Here is a 21,492-nt window from a genome sequence, read left to right as displayed (position 1 = left end):
AGAAATGAATTGCCACAATTGCAATACTCATTATAAAGTAAAGTGCGTACAGTAAAAGTAGTATTATGAAATAATACTGTAAAAGCATTGATATGGTTTCTTTGCCATATGATACTTTTAAAATGGATAAAATATATATATACATACATAAAAACATTGACTAACGAACTTACCTGACCTAAGCCTAATACGTGGGAAGGAGTAAGTAAGTTGCAGTTTTAAGTTAAGTAAGGTTTTTGCCAAGTATCGGAATCAAGAATTCTCTCTAAGGTTTTAATCAGCTCCATACCTTGGTTATAGAATGAAGGAGGTCTTGTATCTCGCTTCTCAGGACTCGATCTCCCAGCAACCCGCGAGGGTGACTTGGGAACACCGGAGCTGGATTTTCGCGGCTGGAGAAAAAGACAGCGTCTCGAAAGGAGGGGCGTTTTCCTTTGGCTCTGGCAACAGCTGGGCTCTTGGACAAGTAGAACGTCGCTTTGCTCCCCACCACCGTGTGTTTTCTTAAGGCAAAGTTGGTATATTTATACCTGAAAGGTGCCGGGTTTGACGTAAGGTTGGACATAAGACGTCACTAAGAACGAACAGTTCTTTCTGGACTCCAGGAGTTCTTGTTCAAATCAAAACCAAAGCAGGGGGAATTCCCGGGCTGCTGGAGGCTTGGTTTGTTTGAAGAACGCGTTGTGCTTTCTATGAGTCTATGGGAGTAGCCTTGCCGTGTTTTGGACTGCATGGGCTATTACTAAATATGGACATGATTCTTATGCCTTTATAAGGATACTATTGGTTATAACCACATAAGGGCATGAATCGGGAATATCGAATTAGGGCGCTTGATAGAAATACAAGCTGGCTTCATATGAGAGTTCCTGGTTTTTTTTTTTTTTTGTAGGATACGGAATTGGAGGGAAGGCCTCACAAGTGTGAAAGTCTGAGACTGGTAACTAGATCTGACACAATGCATTTTCTTCAACTAAAAAGAATGAGAATAAAACTTTTTGGCAATAAAACACTGTGTATGGCAATAAAACACTATTTATTTGCTATCATTCCCTCCGTGAATCTGTCTCTGAAGCTTGTGATTCACTCTTTCAAGTGATATTACGCCTGCTAAGGATATAGCCTTAAAGCCTACTTCTGCATGATACACTTGTACAGTGTTGACGAGAAGGGCTCATTATGCAGATGATGTCTTGATGCTCAAGTGAACATTTTAAGACAAATTAACTTTCCTGACCCAATCACTTAATTGCAATTAACACAAAATATAATTCTTAAAATAAAAAATGCTACAAAACTGGCTTTTCAGATCTGGCTATTAAATGTTCAGTTTTTGATGCGTATATTTAGAATCACTACTCCACAACTTACCCTACAGCCCATCCCTCCTGCAGAGCATACATCGCGCAGACAGGTGCTTCGTAAAAGCCAACATGAACAGCTCTGTTGTACCCAACCTTCTAGTACCCACGGCAGAGCGTAAGTGTTCTAAACTTATAGCTGCATTATTGTTCTGTGTTTAACCTCTTCCATGCGTCAGACGTCCCACGTCACGGTGGGCGTGAGTGTCGGACTGCCGGTGGCCGTTCGAGCTGCGCACACGTGACATTCCCCCGCACTACGGCGGAATGTGCAACACGGCGAAGCGGTTAATGAAAGCACAGCCCTGAAATTAGTTTAGTTATTTCGGCCTTTCAAGGAAATATTACATTTTAACCCCTTCAACTCAGTGACTGCAAAACAGAAGGTAAGGACTTTGTGTGGCAAATGAACATTTGATCATCTCAGTTGTGACCGAACAATCTAGGTCCTTACCTCATCATGGTCTTAGCAGTGCATAATGTGGATTTTCAGCTGTGTGCATCTTTCAGACTAAGTTGGTGTCCATTTTTCTTTGATCATTTGAAGATCTTGAGACGAGTACTGCAATTGCACCCCGGAAAATGGTGTAGCTTTCAGCCTTAGATCCTCATGCCTGTGTCTGTTTATAGCTTGAACTTGTTATAACCAGGTTCAACTTACTGTAACAGCTATTTTGTCCGGTAAGTACTCATAAGTATGCACAAATTGCCGAAATCTTTGCAGGAGACTGTGTTCTCTGTTAATTTAGCAGCAACATTTGTTCACAAGGAACTCATTTTAAGAAACTGTGTTGCATTTTTGCAAGTGTTAACTTTTACCATGATTGTCATAAACCTGAACAAGTAAATTATATAATCCAAATATCTAGATTAATTCAATACTTGCAATCTTACTTAACCACATGGCTGCTGCGGGGATTTTCGCGCTGTGCTGGACATTCATATTTTACATGTTTCATGACGAGCTCAGCTCGTCATCAGCACACGACACCCGTGGGTGATGACGAGCTGAGCTCGTCATCAGCATCGAAAGGGTTAATGTTTGTGAAAAAGTAGCCCAAGGAGTATATTGATGAATACTCACTAAAGCCGAAATGAGTAATTTATTTATAGTTTCAGAAAATCTTAATAAAAAACATGCTCACACTACAAAGTATATTTTCAATGCAGTAACAATAATTTGAAAATAGAAAAATAGTGACATTTGTGACCTGAGTCAAGTGACCATAACCAACTTGTATTAAAACATTAAATGGCTGTATTAAAAAAAACAACAAAAAAAACGACAGCTTATTGGGGAAAAAGAAGGATGTCTTTTGTGATTCTAATTCACTGTTTCAGATCAAGGACCAGAGTCTTTTCTAGTGCTTTCAAAACTTTCCTTAATGGTTGCCGATGATGTTTCGACCCAACTGAGGATATGGGAGTCACTCAAGGACCGAGAATTCTTGGGGACTAGGGGCACTTATGCCCCTGTAGCAAGCTCCAAATCTATTATAGCATAAGTCTTCTTAGTCACCGATAGTCGTTCGCCTTTTTTTCAGTAATTTAGGGTGGATATATATGCATTGGTTCAATACCACATAGAGTGAAATATTTTTAATCCGGATCGCCTCTGAATGAGCAACTGATTCATGTTTCTCAATGTAGTCCCAAAGACAGGGATGCATCCGATGTAACTTTCATTCAATTAGAAAAACCAACGTGCGGAGTACTATAAGTGACTCTCTGCAAGTCAGGCGAAGCTGAAGCTCGTTAACGGAGGATTGGAATCAAGAGGCCGTTGGAGAATTTCAATTTGCGGAGCCTGGGGGCCTGGGGAGATTGACTGCTCCAACCCATCAGAGCTATTGTATTGCAAATGTTTTTTTTTCTTTCTATTTTATTATTTTTATATGCAATAAGCGCTGGTACCACGATTCCTTGAAAAATAAACATTTGCAGTGCCACAGCTGTCGCATTACTGAAAGTTTTGAGCTATTGGCATTGTATTATTATTAGCAATGTCAATAGCTCAAACTTTCAGTAATGCAAGACCTCTGGCAGTGAAAGTGCTTGTTAGGGTTTTAGCCTGTTAGTCGGTTGTAAGCTGTCAGATTGAAAAAGACCTATTGTTGACTTACCCAGAACTGATAGTGGCTTTACAGTCCATCCATTAGGTGGCTTTGCTGCCACTCATTTGCTTGCTTCTTATTCATTTTGTTTGCCTGTGTTATTCTGGTCATCCCTCCCCTGAAGTGAAGCATCTGTACCATCCATCCTTTTCTTTGTCAGTCTTGTGTCCTTCCACTACTCACTTCTAGGAAACAACTTTTCCGTTTTCCTTCGAACATTCCTTGAGAATGCACGTTTGCTAGCTCTCAGTCCTCTCGGACCCCGGCTCTCAGTGCTGCTATCCCTTGTCCTTCCCACCCCATATTGCTACTTTCCCTTCTTCCCCACCGTACTTGTCTTTATTTGTTTTGTTCTAATGCTCCCTGCAATTGCCCTTTGTACCCTCCCGTTTACCATACCACCACAGGGCAAGGCAGCAACTAATTGCAAGGTGATATGCGCATGCATGTTGATGATGACACGACCGCTGGTTGCTATAGTGTTATTCTACCCCCACTCCTTCCCCTCTCCCTTTGGTCGATGCTGCACAGGACATGATTTTCTTCTGGTTCTCTGTAACATTGAAAAAGACGATACCTATTGGGCTTGCCAATTCTGTTAGATCTGTGTTCTGACAACTTAACTGTCAAACAGACCGATTGAAAATGTGTAGTGGGCTTTGCACCTACCCTTTGACGTGAGACTTTGTCAATCATGTCTTGGCACAACTCAGAAGCGTATTCACCTCGCATCTAAAACTATTGGTTGTTTGATATGTCCATCGTCTCCATCTGTTGATTACTCTCAGGCTGTTTTAGTACAGTCTTGAAACCAAGTTAAGATGCATTTGACTGTTTTGGGTGAACTATACATATGATGCTGTGTATCACAGGAGAGGCGTGGTGCAGCAGCCAGGGGGGGCTGACTTCGGAGCATAGGGCTCACGGTTCGATCCCCGGTGCTGGCAGCAGCTCAGCACCATGTGACTCTGGGCAGTACAAGCTTACAATCTTCTTTTTTTTTTTTTTTTTTTTTTTTGTAGCGTAGTTACTTAAAACCATTGCTACAAAATATGTTAATAAAAAGTTTCTTTAAAAATTATGTTAAAAGAAAAATGAATAAAGAGTTTGGTTAAATCCAATGATGGTTCGTTTCCATTGCAGTTTATAGTAGACGGTTTGTTTGCTGAATGACTGTTAGCTGCCATGCACTTGGGTGTAGATGTTGTTCTGCAGGGGGTAATGTTGGGGCTGGCACAATCCTCTCGCAGTTATGGCATTTTCTTCCCCACCTGCCTCAAGAACTTCACCAAACCACAATTCAGCTACGGGTCCTTGGGTGCAAAGCAGGCCAGCACAGCTTGTCTCCGCGTGCGAATGCCTCTTTGGTTAAAAAATGGTTATAAAACTCTGGGCTGGAGGTTCGTTCATCACCCCGACGGCACCCAACGCCTTGAGATCATTCGGGGTGATTAGTTTGCGCTTTGCAAATACTGGGTTATTATTGGAGGGGGGACAATGTAGAGGCACCAGACAGAGACCAATCTTAAGACGCAATTTGATACGGTAAGGGGCGTGCAAAACTTGTCAGTTTGAAATGGAGTGAGGTTCCTTTTCTAGGTTTATCATTGTAGGAAATATGTAAATCTAGCTTTTCTGGCAATAAATCAGACTCTCCATAGTTTGCGAAAATCATTTTGACCTGCGATTATATTATTTTTGTCTGTCGTCTATATATTTCCATTTTAAGGATTTTTTACAAATGTTTACTGAGCATTAGCGTCTACCATCTTACTCTTAAGGGCGTGCATTTTGTGGGTCAGGTTGTGATTATAGACCATTTGTCATAACCCCTTTCAGAGGGACATGGGGCATGCAGCAGCTACTGAGCCCAACTGTAGTGATTGAGGCCTTTTACTCCTAATGCCCAACCTACTATGAATCCTGAGCAACTAGATCAAGTACCCCTTCTTACTGGACTTTTATTGGTAGCTGTGGATGGGCAAGGGGTCTCTTGGGGGCAGAGAGAAGTGTAGATACAGGTAAGTGAACATGACTCATAACTCTTAAGTACGAACAATAAATTGATGTCCAGTCTAATAATTAATTTTGTAAGAAAAAGTAGTGTATTATTTTTAACTGTACACATGCATGGGAATAACATTATTGAGCAATCACGTCATCCCCTTGAGGTTAGGGCACTAGTTGTTTTCAAGCCTATCCCTATTCCACCTTCTTTCTTCTCACGTGGTCAGGGTGATTCACCATTCACTGGTTGCTGCATCCTGAAAATGCTTACTACTCGAGAATTCCCTTTGACTCTTTAGTAATTAGCCAAGCGTCCATGGTACCACAGCACCCTAAGTAGTGAGTCCCCTGGGCCCCAAATACCCAGTTCTGGTCTTACCCGCTCTGGTGTTGTGGAAGAATTCAGTGGTGCAGCTAGTGCCATTGCCTCAGGCTTTCTAGAGTTCTGATCTTGTTTGGGCGAAGCCGTGCTGCTCGCGGTACACATGACGGCAACCGGCAGGCTCAGACTCTGTACTTCAAGCAGCACTACTGGTTCATTTCTGCTATGGGAGCAGCTCCCGCCCTGCATACACCAAGTAAGTCACTCTTTATGTCTAGGGAGGGGGTGTGATTCGATCCTCCAGCTCCTGGCTGGAGTCCAGCGAGGGTGTGTCGTCTCTGGCTGTCTTTGCGATCCTCTGGGGAACTAGTCCAGTGCAGGTGTGGGCATGACCTACTGGTTACAGCCACAACCTTTCTGTCCGGGAAATGCCCTAAACTCTTGGCCACAGTAGTGCTGGCAGCCCCCCTGGCATACGGTGTGGCTGCAGTTCTTGCAGACACTGTTGGTGTCATTGCCCTTACTATGGTGGCCCCTCCTGGTACACGGGGTTGCCGATAGACGTGGGCACAAGTCTCATGCTCCTGGCCTAATACGTTTGAAGTGGCTCCTCTGGCATACGGGTCACCGTAATGAGGTGGTGCGTACCTAGCACTTCCCGCATGGTGCTCCTTTCACAGCTTGGATCGCTGCAGCACTCTCCTCACATACGAGGGCCCTGGACCTTTCCTGAACACTGTCTATAACCGATCAGTGCACAGACGTTCTCATACCTTGTTCAGGGAGTCGTCCTGATAGGGTGCCACTCTGGACTTTGCTCTCTCAAACTTTCTACTCTTCTTCATAGGGCACACATGTCTTGGCAGGCACTGGTTCTCCAGGGCAGGTGGTCTTTGCTTCCTTGGGCGGTGTTTCCTCATCCAGCAGGTAGACTAGCAGGCCTTGGCCTCCAGTCCTTGTCACAGGCAGAAGTCTTGCAGGGCTTCCCCATCTCACACAACCCGTTTCGCTGCTTGGCAGATGACGAATATTGGAGTCTCAACCGTCCCTTGTTATAGCCCATTTCGAGACGCCAAATGTGGTTTAGGGTGTGGGTCTTTGAAGTTTTATGTTGGTGTTCTGCTTCTTGTGAAGTGCACATTTCACCTTTTATTTCCTCTTGAAAGTCAGTTACAGCAGGAAAGACTCCGAAGTTGATTGTCCCACAGCACAGTTCATGGGAGTAACCAGAGTTCACACCTGGATGTCAGCCAGTGATATGTACATCAAAAGGTTAATCCTGGGCTCACAGTCGTAATCTTTGATTCCCTCATGAGCCCCATTTCCTTCCTGAGATGTCTTCAGGCTCCTTATTTGTGATCTATCACTGAATCAAAAAGCAAGCTTTTAAAGTGTAAAGGGAGATTTGCTTCCTCCCTTCCTCCTATGTGTGTCACACCCAGTTAACAGAAATGCTGTAATACTCAAATGCGTGTTTTTTTGGGTGGAGGGGTGAGATGCCTCTACTCCTGTCTTCATCAGGCAGGTCTGAGCTTCTGAAAATGCCTAGGGCCTTCCATGTAATTAATGTACCATTGCAGGCACGCTTGCACTCGGTGTAATTTCACACTACACATGCTCTCCAGTACTATTACCTCCATGCATTGTGCCTCTGTCAGACATGCATTCAGTGCGCACATTGTCTGTCTGCACTGCTCAGTAAATGTACCTTTTATGTATATACCTGGGTGTGCTTTATGCAAACACACACTCAGCTAGCACCCACATTCACCATGTGCTTGCTGCACAACTCTTCACCCTACATGTATTGTACGTCATGCAAACATACATGCATCCTTTACATGCTTTCATTACACATGCACTACATCTCTCCGGTAATGTATTGCTTGCATACACCCAGTACATGCACCAACCATCCCTGTGCTGTACACTTCCCAGGCATTCATACATCCAGATAGAAGTAAGGTTTTCCCTTGGTGGTAGATTAATGCAAAACTTGGGTTAAAAAGTTAACAACATTAAGGAATATCCCAAAATATTAGCCCATACTTTGAGTCCTGCCTGGTTCATAATGTGACCATACAACATATAAAGTGTATATTAAAGTTATTATTTTAAAAAAACAATGATGTTGGCAGTTGAAAAATACAAATAAAATTTACAGTTGATGGCATCCTATTGGTATAATCATGAAAACATACATATACACAAGACAAAACAATTTTGCCTAAACAGCTAAATGTTAAAACAAATTACTATATCTCAATCCTATCTCAAAAAAGGACCACCACCTATGCCCAAACCTTATGTCACAGAAACCATCAAACAGATAGACATGGAACAGACAATACAATTTGTCATCAAATAACGGTGGCTATGAAAGTTGATAATTGCAATAATGTGTAATCACGTGTGCAGCAAATTTAGAGAAATTTATAGAGCCAACTATATGTAATCAATACGTTGTATCTGCCAACAGGACTGATACCCAATAACAAGACAACCAACCAGTGCCCATTACGAGAGACGTATATTTGTCTTGAAAAAGATGGAATAATATAATCAAGCCATCGAAACGCGCCGCTGCTACATTCAACACAATCAATGGGAAATAACTAATCCTTTGGATAAGCCATATAACCTGCCACTGGGATTAGATTTTTAAAACTGTTAAACCCTGATGTGTTATTTGATGACAAATTGTTTTTGTCTGTTCCATGTCTCTGTTTGATTTTTAATCATACACTTTATATGTTGTATGGCCACATTTTGAACCAGCTGGACTTAACGTATGGGCAAATTTTTTGTATTATTCCTTAATGTTGGTAACTTTTTAACCCAAGTTTTGCATTAATCTTCCACCAAGGGAAAACCGCACTTCTACCTTTTAGTAGTACCATACTCCCCTGGTTGGTAAAAGGGGTCTCTCTCATTCTTTTGAATATTCATACATCCAGAACTCCTGTGGTGCACCACACTCCACATCTACCTGGTTTGGGCCAATGGTGATTTAAACACTGCAGCAGAACTTTTAACAAGGGGAGTGAAACTGTAGGCCTAACTCCAGTGACACATGATAAACAAGCATTGGCATAGCCAATTTGGTCTCGCCTTTGGGACCTTTATAAGTATTTAGTTATCTAGCACAATATCCTTGGTGCAGCAACAGTAACTGTGCATGTTTAAACACTTATAAGGGCCCAAAGGCGAGACCTATTGGCTAGCGGCCAAGCAAGGGGGGGTTCCCTATCCGGATCTGCAGTGGGAATTTGCCAGACCATTTACATTAAGATGTTTTATGCTTCATGGACATTTTCAGGGTTGTCTTTCCTTTGTTGTGAAAACTAAAGAGTAGACCGAAATGAAGATCTGAACCCATCTACCCTTGAACAACCGACATAGTACCATGGTACTCGTGCACCACAATGCTTGCACCAAAATCTGCACAGAATGATCAATGCAAACACATTTTGTGCTGCCATCCATCAGTGAAAATATCAGATTTACACTTAGAAGTTCGGTGCAAAAACATTTCAGGCAAAATTCACTGCACTTGTACAAAGTTTACGTAGTCTGGTCACACTCCGATGCTTTTCATTGTCCAGGCTGCAGTTACATGTGTGCTTACAAGCATCTTTCTGAGCGTGTATATGTGTGTGTGTGTGTGTGTTTGGGAGAGAAAAACAGAGCGAGAGAGAGAGAGAGGCATAATATGAGAGAGAAACAGACAGCCATGGAGACAGGCTGCAGAAAGAGTGAATGAAAGAGAAAGAGTAAAAGAAGGGGAGCAGGAGAGAGAATCGTGGAAGCTGACAGCGAAAAATGTGATTGCAAAAGGGAGAACGAGAGTGCCACGGAGGCTTAGAGTAAATGTGTGTGTTTGAGCGTGCGAGAGAGAGAATACAAGAGACGAGTGATGGCTACTAAAGGCAGATAGAGCGTGCGCTTGGGAGTGTGGTGTGCGCGCACCATGACGAGAGAGGAAAGCTATATGGCGCCTCTGCTTGTCATTGTGAGCGTAACCGCACGCTCTATGCCACCCAAAAAGCTGTGGTCAGACTTTTTAAATCCCGTTTACTAAATGTCTTGCAGAGCAGCGCATGTGCTGGCTCAGCCAAGACCTAAAAAGGACCTGTTCACAACTACTGATCACTACTTGGTGTACTGCCTCCACAACGCATCCACGTGCTGCTTAACTCATGGAGAATAAGGTAGTCTTCCACCACTTTGATGGTAGAGCTTTGGGTGCCCCTCCTGGCCCAACAGGACCGTGGTCTATAACGACAGGCCCATGTCATGGTGCACATGCAGATCCAAGTTTACCTATGATAAAAAATCAGCATTAGCAATCCAGACGAGTAGAGTTGTGCACTCCAGGCAGGGGTGCACGTTTTTAACCATGCAGAAGACTTTTCCGCCCCAATCCAGTTTCATAGTTCCAAAGGAAATATTGGTCTGTTGGAAAAGTGCTCAGTGATTTCCACAGGGTATTACTGCTGCAAGAGAATGTTCTTTTCAAAAGGTTCTTGTGATGCAAGTGTTTGTTTCAATGCATACATGCAATCTTTGTGCATGCCAGCTATATAGTTTGATCACAGATCGATCATATCATGGCCTCCAAACGAGATTAGACAGAGATAAGGTTGTTTTCGCAGGGCTCGGGAAATCTGAAAAATGGTACTAGTCCTGCAGGTCTAGTACTATAAAAAAACTCCTCGACCTGACAGTAACCTACTTGACCTCCGTCTCAGAAAGCGGAGCAAATGTGACAAGATAACAAGATTTAAAGGCATCTTTATTGCTCATTTGCTTTGTGAACAATAAAAAGGTCTTTAAATCTTGTCTTGTCACATTTGCTCCGTTTTCAAAGACGGAGGACAAAAGTTAGTATGCTTTCCTACTCGCCAGAAAGGGCGAGTAGGACCTAACAACAATAGCTCGACCTCATAAAATTTACTTTGCAAATGCGAGCGGTCGAGTGGATTTGTCGAGCCCTGTTTCGACTGACTGAACTGTAGCAAATGCATAGCAATTGGATTTAAAAATGCAGCCCCTAATGGTGGATTGTGCATATTATGATTAAGAGGACGAAAATGTTTACAATATTTTTTTACTTCTGATGGTAAGTATAGCATCATTGAGAGTATTGTTTTGCGGAGAGTATGGATTGTTTTCATATGCATCAAAGAGGACCATTGCCTAAATTATATTCAGGGGAAATAGGTTATCTTTAATAGTTGACGCTGATACTGGGCTAACTTCATAATGCTGTAGAGGTTCCCTGGAATTGAGTGTGAATCTGCAGAGATTTTGTCCATTAGAAAGAACACCAGGAAACTACTTTGCTGATCACTTTTGAGACTTGTTTGGCTATTAGTTTAGTGTTTGTGGCAAATGAGGAATTCATTTAGGAGGAGTCAATTGCCATATGGTCGTTGGACCTCCAAGTTTAGCTCAAAAGTGCTTTTGACAACAAGGCTGTAGTTCTACGTATTTGTTGTAATGTTGATCTAACTTTAGGTATCGAGCATTATTTGTTAGATACAATCATCCTTTCTTTACCATTGGGCTCCGTTTAGAACAGTTTTCGAACTTTTTTTGTGTGTCCGTTTTAAAGTGTTTCGCCCATCTCTAGATCCTACAAAGCACGTTCTGCGAAATATAACAGGCTCCTTTTATTTTAGAAAAATAATCCTAATACGTTTTGATATATAAATACCCCCTTTAAATTAGCATAATACACATTTCAGTTAATCTTTATTGTATTCAACTATATTATTTCTCTATGGCATTCTGAACATTGTTACGTAGTCAGGAGTATTGCATTTGTGTTGAAAGTGCATGAACATAAAACATTTATAACATAAATATTTAACTTTGCGATCAGCATGAACCAGAAGTTTAGATATCCCAATATAAGCAGTCTTCTGTTTTCAGCAGTAAGTCTCCGCACGCAACTGGTGTGAGCAGCGCTCCACTAAGTTAACGTAATGGTGATTGTGAAGTTTGGCTCGGTCTGTTTTTAATTTTTTTTTATATACTGTATATTTTAGGCAGATGTGCGCATGTGCATTAGTCAAACACCATTCACAGTCAAGAGAGTTGAACTATTTCCTCATGCTGTATGGTAGGCAGAAGAGTGAATGGCACCTGAACAGGCAAATTGATACATTGCAGCAGTCAGTGATGTTTACTTGTCCTGTTGCATGTTAATAGGATGTCAAGTGCCAGCTGTGGGCTATTTAACAAGTTAGTGAGTTCTGGGAACTGTACTGTTCCTTTGCTTAAAAATAAGAAATATTTTGTTGCATGCACCTGATAACTATTGTTTATGACCGGAAAACCCAGGACTGGAAACGAGAATCCTACAGCCTTGAAGCATTCCAGCAGCTCCATTTTTCTGTGAAGGAAGCTTGCTGCTGCCACCCACAAGTGGGTGGAGTTGGCTGTGTGTCATTGTTGCTTCTTGTCGTGATAGGATGTGTGTACTTTTACTTTCGGAGAGGAATGATTGCAACTGTCTGTGTGTGTCCTTTTTGTGCCTGTTCGGCAAGTAACTGAAGCTTGAGATCCTTTTACTATAGGGAAGCCAACATATTCATTTTCTTTGCCTATTTAGGTTATTCTGTGGTCTTTTCAACCCACTTCCGCTCCTATTCCCCCCCCTCCCCTTTTTCCATCTTTCTTCTCTTTAGCATCTTTGCACTTCTTTACATATCTACACTCCTTCATTCTTGCCCCCTGCTCATTTTACCTCTTCAGTCTTCTTACCTTTTCCTTTCCTCGCTGTCATAATTTCCTTGTCCTTTCTCTCCCCTCTACTTAACATCTAATCTTTTTGATGTTCCTGTTTTCTCATCTTCTCATCTGACCTTAATTCTCTCCTTTTCATCGCTCCTTCCTCTTTCTTGATCAACCTTTTGCTCTTTGTCCTCTCCTTTGTCTGTTCATCCACCATTTTCTCTTTGTTCTCCCCCTCCTTGACTTCCTTCTTTTTCAATCTTTATCTTTATTTACTTCCTTAATTACCTGCCTCCTCAATGCACTTTTCCATTTCTAGTGGTTTAACCAATAATATGCTGTGGAGTACAGAATGCATCTTGCCTTGGTGCGGCAACCTTGAGAAGGCTTAGATCGTGAACCACTACAAAATTATGGTGGGGCTGTGAGGTTAGGAAAGGGACTTTGAGGAACATATCCTATTGACGAGCAATGAAGATGATCACTGTGCAATCTTAATTATTCATGAACATTCTGCCACTTACAAAATTAACTTGATTCCTACCTGTTCTGCTGTGGGTGTTGACTTAAGGCTTAGACCTGGTCTGATTATCCGGTTCTGGTGAATTTGAGGGGCGTTAAAGGAAATTTGGATGAGGAGAATGAGAATGCTACCCTGGAATACAAAGCAACATTTACTCACAATTCGAGAATTAGCAAATATCAGAGTTCTCCTAAAAAGCATGTACATGAGCAACAGAATGATTTTGTATTCTTAAATACCCTATGGACTGTTCCTATTATTTTTGTGTATCCGAAAACCTTTCAAGGCAATCAACCAAAGTTAGATAATTTTAATTTATGAATATTTCCCCGAGTTTGTGTGTATTTTTCTAATTTTATTTTAAGATTAAACCCTCACTTATTCGCTTGATCTTGCAAGAGTTTCTCTAGAGAAGTGGGTTCGTAAAAGTACTTGTTCTGGAGAGAGTGAGGCTAGGTCCCACCAAGTCCCTTCACCGTTCCGCAAAATAAATAAGGCCATTATAGTTCCTGGTGCAAAGTTCCCTGATGCCGTTAGTAATAGATACCGAATGTTGCGAGTGGATGTAGCTCTCTCCCCTCGACTAACTGCACTATCGGGCTGTGGGGTAGAAGCTAAACGCCAGAGGTAGGTTTTCTCTGCCAATGTTGAATGCAAGTCAGTCCAGACATGGTACTTGAGATACTTAATAAAATTACTTCTTTAGTCTCCTTTCTTCTGAAGAAGCATGTGCCCACTACTCTTAAAGTCCATTTGTCTTCTAAAGGGATGCCAGGCAGGCAACTAGTTAAACTGCATTTATCTGTACGCATAGAAACTTGAAGAGCACAGCAAAGTATGAGGTATCGCTTCAGGAATCTGTCCCAGGAATAACTGGACCCATTGCCATGGCTGGGAGTTAGTAGAACTTGTATTACTTATGTAAACATTATCGTATCAGGTTTTGAATAAAACACTAATGAGGTTAATCTGTTGAATTTTGAAGTTTTCTCTTGATGGATGTGTTCACTACATGATTCTTTTGCCTTCTTGAGGACAAGAAACTTAAGCATTTCTAGATGACTTAAAAGTTATTGTTTGATACTATTGGTAGACCATTCAGTGCTTAATTTCTTGAGTCTTGCCAAGCGTTTACATCCCTTAGTAATGTGTAGGATACTCTCTCATTAGGATCTGCATCAATGTTATTAGCTTGTTGCATACAGTGATAATTCTTCACTTGTTCTTTTGACATCCATTCTGGATTTAAAATTTAAGGTTGTGAATGGATGATTCCTTAAACTAAAAGGTGTTTCAGAATTTGAATACATGAATTTGACCATTAGGCAAAGAATCTGCGTTTCTTCGTATTGTTGCTTAATGTGACCTACCTGCCCCGCCCTGGAACTTTTAGGAGGAAAGATGCAGTGATTCATGCGTGTCTTCATAATTTCAAAACTTGCTCAGCTGGTCTGTCCTGTGTTTAAGTGTTGACACCTCAACCTTTTTGTTGCTGTTTTTTCCCCCTCTTCTGTTTCCTACCCGCCCAGTGTCACCTTCACTTCATACTTGGAAGGCTCATGCTACATACGTGCAAGATCTACCTTTTTTAATTGAAATAAAGCCACTGCAAGTTTGAGCCAAATGTTGTTTGCCTTCTTTTGCCATCTAAAGTTATGCAAGTTTTGAGAACGTAAAAAAACCCTTCTCGAAATGTGAATCAAATGCTTATTTTTTTTTTTCCCATTATTTAGTGAAGGCGGAATTTGGATGACATCACAATGATATACTGGTGGTTGAAAGCATTGTATTGTCCCTGTTAGTTATCATCCTTGACCACATGAACATTTCTCTCTGAGGTGTAGCAGTTGTTTTTGTTGAAAACTATTTTTATAGCGTCAAATACACTGCAGCGCCCTGTAACCCAGAGGCTAACTGCTACATTTTACAGCACAGAAATTGCTTTGACATTTAAGATATACATTGTGTAAAAGAAAAAGTGATAAATCGCCAACAAAACTCCCCCCAAATGCACTGTCTTTGCACCACATATTAGACATCACCTGCCCTCCCACTGCATCCATGATAATTCCCGTTGAACAATTTGACCCCTGTACCACAGTCTTACCCAATTAACCCAGCATTGCAATATCTCCTGCAGAGACCAGCTCAAGGTGAAGGCCTCTATAATCCGCCCATCTCTTACAGATCTTAAAGTGCTTTTGCTGGACACCCCAGGCTTTAAAAATAGGAACCTCCAGACCCATATTAAAATCAAGACTAATTTTCAATGAGGTGTAGCAGTTTTAACTAAGTTGAGGGTGTTTAGCCTGAGTTGTGAAGTATATTTTGAGTCACAATTCCAGGTAAGTTATTGGATTTTCAGTTTGCAAATGTAGGGTCTTTTATGGTAGACCTTTCTTCTACGAAAAGTATAAAGTAAAATATTTATTGACAGCGCACTAGTGCATTTATATTCTGATCTTGCACAAAAAAGTGTATGAATGCTGGTAGTGAGACAACCTAACACTAGTAAGGTAGTTGACATTTTCTGGTCGTTCCTTGGAGAGGAATCTTTTTTTTGTCAAAAGATAAGTTTAATTCTGTTTTCTTAATCATTTTACTCAGTACTATCGGCATTTTCACCTTCGCATGATTCCTTTCCATGATAACACAGCTTATTTTATTTCTCAGCTGCCTCCAGATCTCATCCTTTTCAATGACATACTGTGAATCATTGACCCTTGGATTTGGATGGCAGGTGGTACTGTTGTTCAACATATTCTTTTCTTCCATGTATAGAACTTGATTCGTTGGGACTCATCTGATGGGAGAACCAACTAGTTTGCCGTCTCCCCACCCCCCCTCCCCCGCCCTCCAAACAACGAATGTGAAGCTGCAGGTTCCTTGAAAAGTTGATGTGCTCGTTCGATATATGAGTTTTGTTTGATTTAACATGCACTTGTTGTAATCCACCATGCTTGCAAGAAGCTGGTGAGCAGGCCACAATTATGACCAATGTGTACTTGTTTTCTAGAGTGGGTGAAGGCCTATTGGTTTAGATCTAACTTGGGAAGACAATCTTGTATCGGTTATGATTCTTTGTGTGAGAACTATGTTAACGATTTTTAACTTTGGCAATGTCCATGGTAAGTTTGTTTCCGTACGTGACTAAAGTTGAATACTTTCTCTTAAACTGACCACTCTAAATTAGTCAGTTTCCATAACTTCACTTTTGTGTGGTATAAACTCAGGCAAGTTGGAAGGCACCTGCCTAGTTTAGATGGATACTTGTGACCGTACAGTGAGGCTCCTGCCTCCTTTCTTGCCAAGTACTGACTCTACATGTGTGATATGGTTGACTCGTCTTCGATCTTTCATGATTGGGTTCTGCAATGTCGAAAACCTTGTGTTTTCGGCAACAGATTACGTGGAGGCTAATGCTTTTACAGCTGTGAAACTTTTGATTATGGCAAGCTCGGGCAAGCAAAGACATCAGTCCCCTTGGTAGTCTGACATACCACAACCTCATGCTTTTTTTTGTTGCCATATAATCAGATGGATAGCCAACTTGTACAATGTGTGTTTTTATGAGAATCATTATATGGTTGAGGAAGCTTTTTAGTTTAAGCAACTACAACCATGTACTTTTTATACTACAAACAGTTGGGCTTATACCATTCTGCCAACTGGTCCTAAACTGTGGCGGGTGAAGTGCCTTCTTTATGAATTGTAGTGAGCACATGCAGTTTCTGACTGTCGATATCACAGCAAGCAGTTCATTGTAGGCATTTCATTGACTTTTTTGTAACTGTTTTACAAACCTGTTCTTGAGGGAATCTCTTGTAGTGTTTCTGAATTGTCGCCCCACACCACAGCTGTAGTAGTTCATAATTTACTGGATAGCTGTACTTCTGTGTAGAATATGTCTGCATAAAGATTAACTTTTATGAACGAGCAATTGAGCAGGAGCCCACACAATCTCAAATGAGGTAGATTGAGTTAAAGGTGTTCGTTCAAGCATATGGGTAAACTGTTGTAAAAAATAAACCTATTACGTTCTTATGACTTTAGGCGCATTAGAGAGCATCCTGTTGATCATCGAAAACATTCCTTACCTCTCGTTAATCTTCATATATCAACATGGGATGTTGCTGAGATATTATCTAAGTATTGGGACCCAGAAAGGTGCAGTTTTGAAGGGAATCACCATGTGTCATTTGTAGAAACCCTGAAGCTTAGGAACATTTTACATGGAATGCCACTACTTCCCAGAGAACTAGACAATTTAGTGGGTTAATCATGTAAGGCTAGGTTATGAAATAAAGCGTACTGACAGTCAAGAGATTTAGAGTACATTGAATACACCTTTCTATTGAGCATCTTTAACAGTACCTAATGGGTCCCAAAAGCCAAGTAGTCTTAAAGAAACATCTAAAATGTTGGAGTTAATAGAAAACTTGTTGATTAAGAGGCCGTCTAATAATCATTGTGTGCCCTTCCTTTAGAGAATTAAGAAGACGACTGGGGTCTACATCAATGGATATAGCGACCAGTGGCATCCAAGTTTAAGAATAGTGAAGCATTTTGACTTATTGTCAGATATGAGCGTCAAGGAAATATGATTTTTAACTGTAATAATTAATACTTACGAAGGTCTATAGTTCCTTCATTTTACTGCTCTTTATTTGTGTGACTTGACTGCCTTCCATTACTGACGATGCAGGCGCTGAGGGAGGAAATACTTGGATTTCAGGATTGGAGTATAATTCAGCTGCTTTTTGAAACCTTCACCGTTGTGGAAACATTCAGGACTGCATACTGTCAAAAGAAGGTTGGAAAGCATTCTGATTGATCTCTTCAATTCAGAACCAGTTATCTAGGCACCTTACTTAATTGTCTTGACAAATTATTTCGTACAGTGAGGTATAGTACCTTCAGTCTGGTTTGATGCTGAAATTGTTTGTTTTCAATTAGGGTTGAGGGACTATGCAAATAATTATAGACCGATGAGCCTAATAGATATCAGGCAAAAAACCTATTGCTTGCATGTTATATCGTATTGAAGATTGAATCGATCTTTGTGGACTCAGTCTGCATTCAACAGTATTTACAGAGATTGTTTGTGGGCCGCTTTTGTCTGCATTTGGGACATCTGCTGATTTGTTTTCTATTTTAAAATGGTTGCATACAACCCATTTTTCTACAGTCTACTAGGGTTCAAGTGGTAAAATGACGTGGCCATTTCTTGTTAAACAACATGTGCTCCAAAGGTGCATATTAACCCCTTAATTTACTTTATTTATTAACCATGTATTGGCATGGCCTAATGATGCTCCGTTGCTGTGTCATACCATTTCTTTCTGCATTGACAGTTTCTGGCTCATCTATTCTGCTTTAGTGGACATACAATGGGAATAAAAAAATACCTTATAGTTTTCAAACTGTTGTAATTAGCAAGGTTTATTAATCATTCAAGCAAAGAGACATTTATGGCTTGCAACCTGCACAATAATTTCTGCTGCAAATTCACCTTAAATAATGTGGTATTGAAATTGTCTTGCCTTTTGATAATCTGGCAGTCAGATATATTTCTAATAGAAGGTGGGGTAGCCAAATGAATTGCAGAGAAATTGTTTTGTAACGTTTTTCTGAGGAACCTGGGAGCCAGAGCCTTTCCTCATCTGTTTCTATATATAAAGATCATGCATTAATGTTGGCTGGTTATTTTGAGGACATCTGGCAGTATAGTACTATCCAAATGCGGTGTAGTACTGAAAAGTTATTGAAAGCATTCTTTGGATTATCAAAGAGTTCATCTCCACTGATCCAATCCGCTTTGAATTGGGGTTATGTCCTGTAGAGATTACAATACAATTACTCCCCATAGGGTTGCATTCCAAGTCGTTCTGTCGCTCAAAGAAAGAAGTGAAATACGTTTTCTGAAGTTTGTACGTAATCATTTTACATTTCAGTACTAGCGTGATTGTAGTGAACTAGACTTGATTATATTTGGTGTAGCACAGTTCGTAAAAACCACCTATACACCCCAACAAATGACCGGAGCCATTCAGATTATCTAGAAAATGGGGATCTTCCTCAAGTGACAGAGGACCAAAATGAGAACCTGAGTGAATCCATTAGCATATATTAAGTTAGGGACGCCATTATGACCTCGAAGCCTGCAAGTTGCTGGGCCAGATGGGTATGCTGCTCTATTTTATAAAACGTTTAGCTCATACCACATCTGTATATGCTCTTTTACCATGTGGCCCAATCAGGGGCAGTCACTCCCTCGATGAGCGAGGCGCTCATCTCAATCATTTCTAAACCAGGTAAAGACTCACGCTTCTGTGGCTCACATCACCCCATAGCACTGCTCAACTTGTATGCCAAGCTTTACACAAAGATACTGGCCTCCAGACCAGAGAATTTGATGCCGAACCTGATCTAACAGGCCTTTACCAAAGGCCGACAGACACATAACTTGCGAATGGTAATCCACTTGGTCGAAAAAGCAACTAAGATGATGACTACTGCTATCAGCCCTTCATGTTACCAGCCCTTGATGTGGAGAAAACATTCGACCGAGTAGATTAGCCTTACCTATTCCATACCTTATGATGTTTCTGCTTTTGTGACCAATTTATTTTTCATGATTAGGTCTAATTTCTGTTCCCCACTCTTGAAAGTACTAGTCAACGGGGTTGTTTCAGACTTCTTTCCATTTAAGAGGAAGACACGCTAGGAGTGTCCCCGCTCTTGTTTTCCCTTAGCATAAAACATTTGGCTGCTAAAATTCGTTTCATGCCCACCATTCTAGGCCTCCCCTTTGGCTCTTAGGACCATAACATTTCCTTCTTTGCAGATGATGTGCTTTTGACCTTGACTTCCCTGCAATCCTCACTGGATAGCCTCCAAGCTGCACTACAGACTTATGAAGGGGTGGCAGGTTTTTGTATAAACGCAAACAAATCCATCCTCGTTAACCTTGCGCTCACTACTCTGAACATGCAAAACTTGGTGGCCACCACCCCATTTTATTGGGCTAAGAAAAAGATTGCCTATTTGGATATTTAAAATCCCCTCCAGAATCTCAGACCTTTTCTGAGCCAATTAGCCACTGCTTCTGTAGCAGCTTAAGGCAGACCTCAAACGTTATATATTTCATGGCGTGGATGAATTCAAAACTTAAAAATGACTGTCCTGCCTAGGTTGCTATCTCTATCAGGGCCTCCCTGTTGACTTAGAACGTAGTGGCCTCTCATCCGAATGCTCCCTAGTAACTCATTTCCCATGGCAAAATTGCAGAGCACGCCTATCCCCAAAAATGTTAAAACTACCAAAAGACACCGGTGAATCTAGTCTTCTGGGCTTCCATCTAAAATATAAAGTGTCTGAGTTATGTATCCTCTCCGAATGGTCCCTATGCGAGTCAGATAAGCACTGGTTACCTATGGACAGAGAGGTGATCGGCAGATATATCTGGGAGGGGCTGTGGAAACAGAAATATGATTGCCCACCTAATGCATATTTGAGCACACACACCAAAATTACACTTAAGATATAGGACGAGCTAGGTAGTGCCGAGTGCATTACCCTTCCCTCTCCTTTCACACCGATCTACTTTAATCCTGCATCCCTCCCCCTCCCGCAGCATTGCACCAGGATGCTTTGCTGCATGGAGAGAGGGGGGATTTTCACCGTAGCTGATCTTTTGCATGGGTGGAACAGTTTCACTTTTGAGGATTGTCATAGGGACTTTCACCTCCCCGCCTCAGAATGCTACCACCACACCCAACTAAAAAACTGGGTACTCCTCCCCGTAATTTGGGAGGTGGCCACTAGGGAACTGACTCCCATCGAACATTTTACGAGAAAGTGAATGACCTTTTTAACCCTTTCGATGCTGATGACGAGCTCCGCTCGTCATGAGGCACGGTTGAGCTGTGCTGATGACGAGCTGAGCTCGTCATGCAAAATGATCATCTAAAAAAGTCAGCATGGGAGGGGAAAACACCTAGCAGCCAAGGTGTTAAGGGTTGTATTTCCTTCTTATACTCCCTTCTGCTCTCCACCATTCCACCCAGATACAAGAGTTTTTGGAAGCAGGTTCTTCGAAGGGACATTCTGAAGGCTAGTTGTGGCAGACTCTGGAGAGAGATTCCATGGTTTACCCATTCTATTGGTATGTGAGAAGTTCATTATACACAACTGTTTGATATCTTCTCCTCTAAACTCAAAATAATCTACCCAGCCACATCTTATCTCTGTGGGGAGAAGGGTTGCGGGGGGTGGGGAGAGGGGCTACATGACAACTTTTGCCACATCTGGTGAGACTGCCAAACAATTAATCTATTCTTGACTGAAATACTTGCTCAAATCCAAGAGTTTCTGAGGTTCCCGATGCTGGACTATTCTGGCTTTGCCCTACTAGGTTTATGG

At 41.5% G+C, this 21,492-nt stretch overlaps 1 protein-coding gene across 1 annotated transcript in view; it reads left to right on the top strand.

Annotated features, from left to right (window-relative positions):
• AFF4 (ALF transcription elongation factor 4) overlaps window positions 1-21,492 on the top strand; it is a 798,699-nt gene that overhangs the window by 14,427 nt on the left and 762,780 nt on the right. The window lies entirely within an intron of this gene.

This window comes from Lissotriton vulgaris, chromosome 7 (assembly GCF_964263255.1).
Source record: "Lissotriton vulgaris chromosome 7, aLisVul1.2, whole genome shotgun sequence".
Taxonomy (NCBI): Eukaryota; Metazoa; Chordata; class Amphibia; order Caudata; family Salamandridae; genus Lissotriton; species Lissotriton vulgaris.
This window is presented reverse-complemented; position numbering and strand designations above follow the sequence as displayed.